The sequence below is a fragment of the Podarcis bocagei genome, assembly GCF_964188305.1.
Source record: "Podarcis bocagei genome assembly, chromosome: 8".
Taxonomy (NCBI): domain Eukaryota; kingdom Metazoa; phylum Chordata; class Lepidosauria; order Squamata; family Lacertidae; genus Podarcis; species Podarcis bocagei.
This window is the reverse complement of record NC_138133.1, coordinates 69,740,196-69,752,568: the sequence shown is the minus strand read 5'-3', so window position 1 is coordinate 69,752,568 and position 12,373 is coordinate 69,740,196. Positions and strand designations below refer to the sequence as shown.

The 12,373-nt window shown below is 44.8% G+C and overlaps 1 long non-coding RNA gene across 1 annotated transcript; it reads left to right on the top strand.

Annotated features, from left to right (window-relative positions):
• The first annotated feature begins 4,704 nt into the window (after nucleotides 1–4,704).
• On the top strand, nucleotides 4,705–9,009 carry LOC308593140. The gene is made up of 2 exons (XR_014010774.1): nucleotides 4,705–4,942; nucleotides 8,483–9,009. It is a non-coding gene; the product is annotated as an uncharacterized lncRNA (long non-coding RNA).
• The last annotated feature ends 3,364 nt before the right edge of the window (nucleotides 9,010–12,373 follow it).

Sequence of the window (12,373 nt, the reverse complement as noted above, 5' to 3'; positions counted from 1 at the left end):
ATACCTGTCCACTTAGATAGCTTTCAGGGGATACCTACCTACAGGTAGCCACTTCATGAATCTGTCAAAATAGACTCAAGTCCATAGAGGCTTTTGGCTCAAAGTGAATTTTACCTCCCAAAAGTGTGTTTTTATTGAAGGAGCCCCCACACTCTTGTTTTTGTTCAGCCACCACTCTGGAAAAGAGAATTACCATATTTTTTGCTCTATAAGACTCACTTTTTCCCTCCTAAAAAATAAGGGGAAATGTGTGTGCGTCTTATGGAGCGAACGCAGGCTGCGCAGCTATCCCAGAAGCCAGAACAGCAAGAGAGATCACTGCTTTCACTGCGCAGCGATCCCTCTTGCTGTTCTGGCTTCTGAGATTCAGAATATATTTTTTCTTGTTTTCCTCCTTCAAAAACTAGGTGCGTCTTGTGGTATGGTGCGTCTTATAGAGCGAAAAATACAGTAGTTATCTCAGGCTAGTGAATGGGTGGCTGTGGATCACAGTTTTTAGAGCCTTTTCAAACTTTTACTTAGCACCGTTTCTGCAATGAACCTGTTAGCTTTTGAACATTATATGTAAAAATATCCTTTTGCCAGACAGGAAGGTGGATGGCTATTCAATTGACACTCCAAACCAGATGCCTCATGCTTCTTCTTCTTCCATTATTGTTTCCTCTGTGGATTCTACATGATGTGACATTTTATCTGTTATCTTTCCAGGCATGGGGGAAGAAAACGAGGGAGCTGATTAACAGATCCCCATGCGCAACTAGGAAACACTGTTTCTCAAGTGCTGAGATGCACAACTGTGCTTTTCAGGCTAATTTGAACGGTGGTGATTGTGAAATGAGAAGGAAGAAAATTGAGAAACATTTGTGATTTACTCTGACAGCTGGAATGTACTTATCCAGCCAACGGAGAGGGGAAAAATATTGCTGCTTTTAGTGACGAAGAGCATAAGTCAAAGCGAAGAAAAACACAGCAATGTTGTGATCAGCACAGGGAAGGAGAAAACAGCCTCAGTTGGTTGGGTTGTCCAAATTCAATACAGATGATATTTGTCTCCTTTAGCTAAAGAATGCCTTAGGAGACAGAGTGAAAGGTCAGGATAGATGTAATCGAGAGAGACAGCAGTTACTCCATTTTCTCATAATAGGGATTCCATTGATAGCTTGCTCACACATCTGTACACACTCGTTTGAAGTGATTCCAGATAATTGGCTAGGTGCTGGCCTCGCTGTGATGGAAATGGCTCAACATGGCCAAATGTTTCTCACAATGGAACATACAGAAAGCAAAGTGTGAAAAATATCCTGGGTAAAGAGAAAAAACCTTGTTGAATATGCTTTAGGTGGGAAGCTAACTCCTGATCAATGCCCTTTGAGGACCAGTGGGGCATTCAAAATCATAGCTTACCTGCCTGGGTGTGAACAGCAATTCTGGCAATTTGAATTTAGAGTTACTGGCCCCTTCAGTCTCTGCCAAGAGGTGCAAGATTACAGAGATTTTGGCACTTAACCATGGTTTGTGTTTCCTATGGAAAATGAGGCACAGCGGAGACTGTAGTGTCTTTATGAATTATTATTTTTTTGCACATATTTACACCTGAGTTGGGGAGATGAGATGGGGAGATGGGGAGAGATGGGGAGAGAGTTCTGAGCATCCCAATTCCAGAGGGGCTTGCTCCCCGCAGCGGAGCAACATTGGATTCAAAGGCACCCAAAACACCATCTCTGTGTCTCCTCCACATGGTTTGTGCGTTCATTGGCTCACATGCCATCTGGCTCCACCCTTCTTTTTCTCATAAAAGGTAAAGGGACCCCTGACCATTAGGTCCAGTCGTGACCGACTCGGGGGTTGTGCGCTCATCTCGCTCTATAGGCCGAGGGAGCCAGTGTTTGTCCACAGACAGCTTCCTGGTCATGTGGCCAGCATGACTAAGCTGCTTCTGGCGAACCAGAGCAGCACACGGAAACGCCATTTACCTTCCCGCCAGAGCGGTACCTATTTATCTACTTGCACTTTGAGCTGATTTCGAACTGATCGGCAAGTCCTAGGCTTTGTGGTTTAACCACAGCACCACCCGCGTCCCTTTCTTTTTCTCATATCCCCTTGCTAAAATGCAACCCAAGCCTCCTGAAAAAAAAGAAGACTTTCTGTGGTGACATCACGCCCCCTGTGACCCTGGCAACCTCCCTCTCCTGACTCTGCTGTTGTATTTTGCTAACTAACACATAATTGGGGGAGGGACTCCATCTTGTCTCAATGGTTCACTTTTTGTCAGGGTAATGACCCTGCCATCACCTCTTTTGTTCTTTGATGGTACCTCTCTCAGCCGATCTCCTGAGGAAGCTGGTTTGACTTATTTTTTAGGCCTTGTGAAATCCATTGATCAAACCCTACATTGACTAATTTCAGAAATTATGGGGAAAACCTGGCAACCAGGAATCTTAGGGGATCCTTGTACCCTGCAAACCCATTATACTAGGTAGAGAAAAGCAGTCTGAAGGTGGCTCCATACTGTCAGTATTTTGGAGCGGGGATTCAAGTGAAAGTTGGTCATTCCCTGTGTTGGCGAGGCTCATTTGACAACAACAAGAAACCAAGCCTTAGTGTCATTTACCCATCATTGTGGAACACTCTGCCAGCAGAGATTCAGCAGGTGTCTTCTAGTTCAAAAACTTGTCTATTCCATCGGGCTTTTGCATGCAGTTAAGAATAACTCCACAATACATATGTGATTTCTGATTTTAACTTTCTATATAGTTTTTATTGTATGGTTTGATGTGCTATTGTTGCAAACCAGTCTGATTTTTTATGAATAGTGGTATATAAATAGTTTAATATATAAGTAAAAACAAAAAATAGATTGTGTAGCTGTCTATCATTTCTATTAATAACTTCTTTCTCTTTGCAACAACCTTACTGTGAGCCACAAATCTCAGAAACAAATACAAACATATTGCCACATTAGAGACAGTGGGAATAAAGTGCTCCTGAGTGGCTTGTGGACAGCAGCCTGTCGTTTGTGACTCTTTGACCAGCCATAAAGCTTAAGCGCTGGTGCTGACCACCCATGAGCTGGTTGCAACATTTCTGCAGAGGATTTTAAAATGTTTCTCATTGCCAAGAGCTAATCTGTCTTTAAGTGCTTTAGAGTAATGGAAAGTCCTGTGCCAGAAGCGAGAAAGGAAACATAGCATAACATGCTTGGGTCTGGATGTGGTCAATTAAGCATAGCAGCTAAAAAAGGCTGCTAACTTGCTTTCTTAAAATAAAAACAGGCGATTAGTGGGCCAGTTTATGTAAGCACGCTGTGCGATGCAAAACAGAATGTGAGCATTGGGAAAATTCATAAATGTTAAGTACTGTAATACTTGCTGTTTAAATATGAACCATATACATGTATAAGTATACTAGTACACATATATACACAATAGGCAAGTACAGGTTTAGGCAAGCGATTTTCCAGAAGACCACCTTGTGGTTGCCATTATTATTATTATTATTATTATTATTATTATTATTATTATTATTATTATTATTACAGTGGTACCTCAGGTTACATACTCTTCAGGTTACATACGCTTCAGGTTACAGACTCCGCTAACCCAGAAATAGTACCTCGGGTTAAGAACTTTGCTTCAGGATGAGAACAGAAATCGTGCTCTGGCGGCGTGGCAGCAGCAGGAGGCCCCATTAGCTAAAGTGGTGCTTTAGGTTAAGAACAGTTTCAGGTTAAGAACAGACCTCCGGAATGAATTAAGTACTTAACCCAAGGTACCAGTGTATTATATTGCATTTGCACCCCACCTTTTTCTCCAATGAACTCAAAGTGGCACCTACAGTTATCCCCCTCCTAATTCAATCCCCACAACAACTCTGTAAAGTAGTTTAGGCTAAGAAGTAGGGACTGGCCCAAGGTGAGCTTCAAAGCCAAGTGGGGATTTGAATCCTGGTCTCCCAGGCTGTAACCCAACACTTTGGTCTTGCTTGATTTAAAGCAATGCCCCAAGAAAGAGGGGGGGAGCAGGGGAGAGTGCCAGCATGGTGTGGTGGTTAAGAGCGGTAGTCTTGTAATCTGGTGAACCGGGTTCGCGTCTCCGCTCCTCCAAATGCAAATGCTGGGTGACCTTGGGCTAGTCATGCTTCTCTGAAGTCTCTCAGCCCCGCTCACCTCACAGAGTGTTTGTTGTGGGGGAGGAGGGGAAAAGGAGACTCCTTCGGGTAGTGATAAAGCGGGATATCAATTCCAAACTCTTCTTCTTCTCTAAGATTGTTCTTCCTACCTTCACTTTTTTATAAGCACTTGTATTAAACATCTATGCTGTCCGACTAATCACAACACTTTTTAATCCATTTTGCTTTTGGCATGTGGTCCCCAGAAGGTTGCTTACAAAGTTCTTCTTCTTTGGTGATCACTCATAGCTGAATAAGATTGTCTTCCATGAGCACAATCTTAACAGTGACTGTGGAGGCCAGTTCTGGATCCACATGTCCTTCCACAGTGGGGACATAGGTTTCCAGGCAGGAGTTGGTCACAGTGATGGTTTGCCGAGCGGGTTTATAGCTTACAAAGTTATATGGCCCTTGGCCATAGGAAAGTCCCCTTCATATGGTTCCCTTCCCTGGCCATAATGGAACAACCCAACAGAACTATGAGGTTTGTGCATAGTTATCATAACCATGGAATGTTAGGGGGGTGGGAAGGAGAGAGAAAAGAAAAGTGGGTGGAGAATGATACATCTTATTTGAGCTCCTTACAGCTTATATTACCCTGGAGAGGGGAATGAACAGGAGCACTCCTGCTAAAGAGTGAGGAAGATACACACTGCAACATTTTGTTGCAACTTGTTTCTCCTATCACAGTGACACCTTAAAACAGGGCAGTTCTCATCTTTTCCAAGAAAGATTTCCAGCTACAACTCTCCCGCAATACAGCTGGTCCATAACCGTAAGTACAAATGGTGGCTCATCTGAGAATAGCTCCCTGGGAACTGAAAGCAGCAGTACTATAGGCAGGAACCAAAATGGTTAGCTTGGGACTTTCCTTAAAGTGCTGTATTCATGGGGGATTACCTTCCACCTGAGTTGACTCAAACAGTCATTCCTTTATCAGAAAATATACAGCATATGAAAAACCACGATTTTAAAAATAGCTTTTGTTTCAAAGCTTTCATTGCTTGAAACGCCTTCTTAGCTGTTTGATAAAATAAAATGCATTTTCTTAGCAAGGGTGTTCCAATACAGTGGTACCTCGGGTTACAGACGCTTCAGGTTACAGACTCCGCTAAGCCAGAAATAGTACCTCAGGTTAAGAACTTTGCTTCAGGATGAGAACAGAAATCGCGTGGCAGCAGTGGGAGGCCCCATTAGCTAAAGTGGTACCTCAGGTTAAGAACAGTTTCAGGTGAAGAACGGACCTCCAGAACAAATTAAGTTCTTAACCCAAGGTAGCACTTAAGTAAGTTCTTAACCCAAGGTACCACTGTATTGTGACGGTATAAAATCTCTATCCAATCTCTTTATTGCAACAAATCCAGTTATGCCATTTTAGACACAATGCTACTGATAAGAATGTCAAATTTACGCATTGGCTTTGGGTACAGAACACTTTGTGCACTTTGCATACCAAAAAGACTAACAAGACTGGGGAGAGGTAGGTTTAGAACTATTCTCCATAATATCTTATCTAGATATCTATGGGACCCTCCAAGCATCCTTTCTTTTATACGTTCATGATTATTTGTGCTCACAATGATATTGAGGTTGTTATAAGCAATCCTGCTTTCAATAATATTTGTACCTGAAAACGTATCAGGGCAGACATCCTGCTTCATTTGCAATCAGTACATGATTTATACCTTCCTGCTGAAATCTTGAAACTGTTCATTCTACAGATTTTCCAGGGTGGGTTGTGGTGGTTTCTTTTTTGGGGGGTGTTCCACTTTTGTTGTGCTATAGTGCAAGAATCCCCCTCCAGTTGGCAATAATGCAGTAATACTGGAGAAGCATCACAGAAGGATATTTGGACTATCCAGTACAAATCCACCACAAGTACACTATTATTGCATCAATTGCATGCTGCAGAATTCACTTGCAAAAGGAAGAAAAAAATCAGTCTGGAGTGGTCCTATCTATCTAAAACCTTTCAGGAATATTTTTAACAAATGGGGGAAATTCAGCCATGTGGTCTCCCACCTGTTTAAAATCACAGCCATTTGTAAGTAAGTACGGTAAGTAAAAATATACAGAAGCAGCAGCCAGGATGATCTTGGGGCCCAATTCCCACATATTTTGTAGAGAAAAGAGATGATTCAAATGAGGGCTGCAAGAATGATTGGAATCGGTTGTTTAATCAATGGCAATTTTAACTGATTCATCGGTGAAGGTCAAATTTAATCACTGGGACTGTGAGTTATCTCGCTGCCACCCAGGTTGTGTTGACTCTGTAACAAGTGGTTGTAAGCACAACTTCCGTTTCGAGGCGATCTTGCAGGGAATGCCTGCTTCGGACATGAACAAAGACTAAAGACCACACGTCCTGCCTGCCAGACCAGCAGGAAATATATATAGTCAAAACACCTTGTAAGGGGGAGAAAGACAGTTTGTGGTATCAGGCGTGATCTGCCCAGCTCTCTGCCTTCAGCAAGCTTTGGGGTCTCAAATTTCAGCGGCAACCTGTGTGACACCAAAATTTGGTGCCCTCCTGCCTCTCACCTTCCATTCTACATCATAGCTGTGGGGCCCCTGAGGCTCAGCCCTAGGCCTGGGTGATATATCGATATATGAGAAGCATATGTGTGATGTATGTATATGTATGATGATATGTATCGATGTATGAGAAGCAGACCGCGATGTCAGTTTCACCCAGCCGTATATTGCTGGTGAAACCACCACCGCCGCTCCTGAGTGTGACGCGGCAGCTAAAAAAGCCAATGCAATTCTGGGCCTCATCAATAGGAGTATAGCATCTAGATCAAGGGAAGTAATAGTGCCACTGTATTCTGCTCTGGTCAGACCTCACCTGGAGTACTGTGTCCAGTTCTGGGCACCACAGTTCAAGAAGGACACTGACAAACTGGAACGTGTCCAGAGGAGGGCAACCAAAATGGTCAAAGGCCTGGAAACGATGCCTTATGAGGAACGGCTAAGGGAGCTGGGCATGTTTAGCCTGGAGAAGAGGAGGTTAAGGGGTGATATGATAGCCATGTTCAAATATATAAAAGGATGTCACATAGAGGAGGGAGAAAGGTTGTTTTCTGCTGCTCCAGAGAAGCGGACACGGAGCAATGGATCCAAACTACAAGAAAGAAGATTCCACCTAAACATTAGGAAGAACTTCCTGACAGTAAGAGCTGTTCGACAGTGGAATTTGCTGCCAAGGAGTGTGGTGGAGTCTCCTACTTTGGAGGTCTTTAAGCAGAGGCTTGACAACCATATGTCAGGAGTGCTCTGATGGTGTTTCCTGCTTGGCAGGGGGTTGGACTCGATGGCCCTTGTGGTCTCTTCCAACTCTATGATTCTATGATTCTATGAGTCCCTCTGCTAGCAGCTTCCACTGTAGGGAGTCAAGAGTTTCTTCCTCTCCAGTGGGCACTGCTAGCAGAAGAACTCAGGAGCAGCAGCAGTTTCACCAGTGATATATCGCTGAGTGAAACTGCCATGCCACTCTGCCCTCATACAACGGAGAGGGAGAAACAAGTTGTATCGGCGAGGCTCCAATACAGCTTCTTCCTCCCTCTGCATCTTTAAACTGCTCAACGGAGGAGTGTGTAGCTGCCCCTGCCTCAGTCAAGCAGTTAAAGGAGCCCCCAGTCCGGTGCTGGCTTCTGCAAGCCTGCAATGGGGTGGGGGCTCTGTGAAACTGCTCAGCTGAGGGGAGTGTGCTGCTGCTCCCTGCAGTGAGCAGTTAAAGGAGCCCCGATGCTTCGCCCACTCGCAGCAAGAGCTCTAGGGCTGTCTCAGCTGGGGGGGGGGGGGGAGACACATTCCCTCCCGGCAGCTGAACAGCACAAACAAGCTGTGTTGTTCCAGCTTGCAAGCCTGGGTGAAGCCGACTCTGCTCTCGAGGTGAGAGGTGGGGCAGTTTCACCGCTGTCTCACGGACAGAGGCCAATGCATCTTGTTTTTTCAACATTGCAGTGTATCGTCAAACCATGATGTTTGGTTGGCAAATACACTGCAATGTTGAAAAGCTGATATCTCCCAGGCCTACCCAGTGGCGTAGCGTGGGGGGTGCAGGGGGGGCCGGCCGCACTGGGCGCAACATCTGGGGGTTAGGGATAGGGGGCGCAAATCCACGGGTTAGGGGGGCGCAAATTACTTGCCTTGCCCCGGGTGCTGACAACCCATGCTACGCCACTGGGCCTACCCAGCACCCAGTGTGACCAAACTGCTCGTGCTTCCCTAAATCTGCCTCTGCGGCCTGGCCTTGAGGAAGGGTGTGTAATACAATTTGGGTATTGATGAGGAATTTCTCTCTGCCTGTCAGGTCGAAGAGGAGCACCACCAGCTCCCCTGACCAGAAAAGGCGGGAGCCAGAAGAAGACAGCGCTGGACACTGAGGGAACACTCCACGCTTGCCTGACCCGGAAAAGGGCAAGCCAGAAGCAGAGGTTTGGGGCTTCCTGTTTCCGGTGGTGAGAAATAGCTGACTCCCACATGATCGGACCTCAACCGTGCCGGTAATTCAGGGTTGATATGGGGGTAATTAGCCCTGGCAGACTCACCAGGATGGGGGAGGACTGTCTCATAGACCCGCAGATCGTCCGAGATTGTCAGCTGGCATCAAGGTGCAAGCGGCAGGACCCTGGGTTCCAGAGCACGACATGGCTGGCACTCTCCGATGTCATTCTCATAGCCGGAAATATCTCTTTGATAAAATGATTGGATTTGGGCAATAAACAGACATAATCTAGACCAAAGAAGACTAAGGAAAAACCTGCTGAACTGTACAGTCCCTGGTGTTTAAGTTTAAGCTCAGACTTCAAAGAGATTCTCATCATGGCGTGTGGATTACGGAGGTGTTTGGTGTGTCTTTTGTTTCTTCTTAACAACTACAATTGATTTTCTATGCCAAGCCTCATCAAGAAACCTTTAAAAAAAACAACAGAGTACATATGGACTTCTATTTATGATTAAGTATTCAGCTGCGCAGCTTTACTTAGACTTGATAAAGATAAAAGAAGAAACAAGATGGCGCTTGTTAGTATGACGCAGCACGGGAAAATGAGAATTCTTCCCTTTTTTGAGGGAAGTGGGAAATACAATGGTACCTCGGGTTACAACCGCTTCAGGTTACAGACTCTACTAACCCAGAAATATTACCTCGGGTTAAGAACTTTGCTTCAGGATAAGAACAGAAATTGTGCACCGGCGGCGCGGCGGCAGCAGGAGGCCCCATTAGCTAAAAGAATGCCCTACTCAAGAAATAATAGTTAAGAGTAAAGAGGGTGGATGCAAAGGAAACTTCTTATTGTGTCAAGAATGGCGCAACCTGCTATAACTTGGTTATGCGCAAAATTAAAAGCCAGGTTGCCACACCTAGCACACACACACCCCCCGAAGTGAGAGGCAAGGGGGAGGAAAAATTTTTTGGAAATGATTTTTATTGGTTTTACAAAATAAATCTCACAGTTAGCACATTTAAGTTTTAAAATCAAGCAAGACTCTTCAGACTTCCCTCCTCCCCTCCGTGGGTCCTTTGTATATCTAAATCAACTGCATATTATAATTCATCTGCATTATAGTCCTCCAAAATATCCAAAGTCTATGTAACATTGCAAGAGTTATTGAAAGCCTGCCAAAGAGCTCAAATGATTACAGTGTTCTTTTAAATACAATCTGTATTTGTCCCATTCTCTATTGAAGTTTTGATCCTCCCGATTTCTGATTTTTCCAGTCAGTCTCGCCATCTCTGCATAATCTAGTATTTTCATCTGCCAGTCCGCTTTTGTCGGCATCTTATCCTCTTTCCAATCAAGTGATGTAAATTTGTGTGTGTGAAATAAATAAACAAATGACAATGATCCAGGAGGCAAGTAGATGTACCCTCCCCCACCTACAAATTCCTTAATATGGCATCCCAAGATGAAGAAAATAAAACGGATATATAATGGACCACTTACACTATGGGAGGAGAATTTCTATTGAAGATTTGTAAGTAAAATTTTGTAAGTAAAATTTCCCAAAATACAGAGGGCGCATGCTGGATTTGTGCACATCGTCTGACCCAGGGGTCAGCAAACTTTTTCAGCAGGGGGCCAGTCTACTGTCCCTCAGACCTTGGGGGGGGGCAGACTATATTTTTTTGGGGGGGGGGAATGAACAAATTCCTATGCCCCACAAATAACCCAGAGATGCATTTTAAATAAAAGCACACAGTCTACTCATGTAAAAACACGCTGATTCCTTGACAGTCCGTGTGCCAGATTTAGAAGGTGATTGGGCCGGATCTGGACCCTGGGCCTTAGCTTGCCTATCCATGAAATAGAAGGAACCCTTCTAGTAGGGATACCTGTCTCTTTGTCAGATTCTGTTCTTAAATTTCCACTAAATTGGAATTTAATACCCCTAAACATGACTAAGGACAGTATCTGGTTCTAGGCAGAAAGACTGTTGGACCAGAAAATTCATTGGAAAAGGGTGGATCCAATGAATACAATCAGGTTATCAAATGGCACCAACTATGTTCTCAAACATAACATTCATATCCCCTAGGAGGAAGGGTCAGAGCCAGCAGATTGGTGGTGGGACACTTAGGAGAGGTCAGAGGGAGAAGATTGGGAGGAGGGACTGGATGCTGAAGGGGCAACAGGGTTTAGTGAGCAGGAAGAGCCTGCAGCAGGGAGCAGTTCAGACTCTGAGGCTGAAGCAGAGGAAGGGGGTCAAGAGGCTGCTGAAGAATCTAGGGAGTCTACCTCTCCCGTTGCAACAAGCTGCCCTCTCCCCTGGTCTCCATGAAAACACAGAATAATGAGGAGAACAGATCAGAGGCGCACAGATACAGTTTGAGACTGATTGGAAAATATCCAGGAGAGGAGGAACCTTAGAGAGGGTGAAAGAGTGGACTTTTAGTCCTTGCAACTACTCCATAGGGGCAAGACCTACTGGGAATTGTTGATGAGACCACTAGGCTGAGTTGTATGTTCATTTCCTTGAATAGTTAACTTCATTGTCAATGCAGATCTGCTTCCTTTATTGCTGACCTGAGTCTGACTCCAGCCGTTACACATACATCCAGATTGCTTGATCGTAATCAGGGCCTTTTTTCATCTGAAACCCACTGGAACTGAGTTCCGGCACCTCTTTGTAGTGTACCAGCAGCTGTATAGCGGCACGGCACCCAGGGCTGTGTGTCAGAGGCTTCAGGCTGCATGGCTTTCATGGCTTTGTGTCAGAGGTTGTGGGGCAGTGAGGTGGAGGCGGCACTTTAATGTGGCCGCAGCGGGTTGTCCATCCCCCCCCAAAAAAGTGGGAGTTCCTGCACCTCTTTTTCTAGAAAAAAAGCACTGATCATGATAATACAGCATAATACTTTTGGAAAGTAAGATGCAAGCTAGTTTGTTGACATTTATCTCAAATCTCAGGTGCCTGGAATAGCATTTTTCTGAGGGCTGCCCATCATTTCATGTTCTGTACTCCTGGTACAGATACCCACACAAAAGCACATCTCCTAAAGTATGTGCGGCACACGTCCCTTTAAATTCTGTCAACTGAATAAAGGCCTTCTGTCGTTGTTTTAAACACATCTGAGGCTGATTATTTAATTTTAGGCTCTGCATACCTTCCTTGAAACCAAAGGTAACATAAATCACTAACCACAAATCACTAACCAGCTTTAGTTCTTCCTAGTTTCATCAGACCAGGCTGTGGGACATTCTATCAATTTCTGAGATTTTATACCTTGCTTTTCTATCTGACGTTTTTCATTCATTTCTCTTTAGATTAACATTTATAAGCTGCTTTCCCCATTCTTTTTAGATTAACATTTATAAGCTGCTTTTCCCATTTCCCGAAAAGTGCAAAGCAAGATGCAGCAGAATAACGAAACGAAATGGGATTAAAAAGAACCCCCCACACCCAATTAAACAGATGCCACATAAAAAACAAAATCTGGCTTGTACGTTCCCGACCGTGGGCTTTGGTCTGCCTGCCTGTTGGAAGACTTCCTCCTGGCCAACATTTCTGGTCCCTTGCCGTGGAGGAGCCCGCCCAGATCCCCGGACGGGTTCCAACGTGCACACACGCGTGTGTATGTGTGTGTGTGACAAACGACCTATTGAAATGGCTTCCGCGCGCCGTGCTGCGGTTGCCACGACAACCAATGCTCTTTTGGTTTTGCATCGGGCCATGTGACAGCGACTTTGACGTCAGCCGGAGG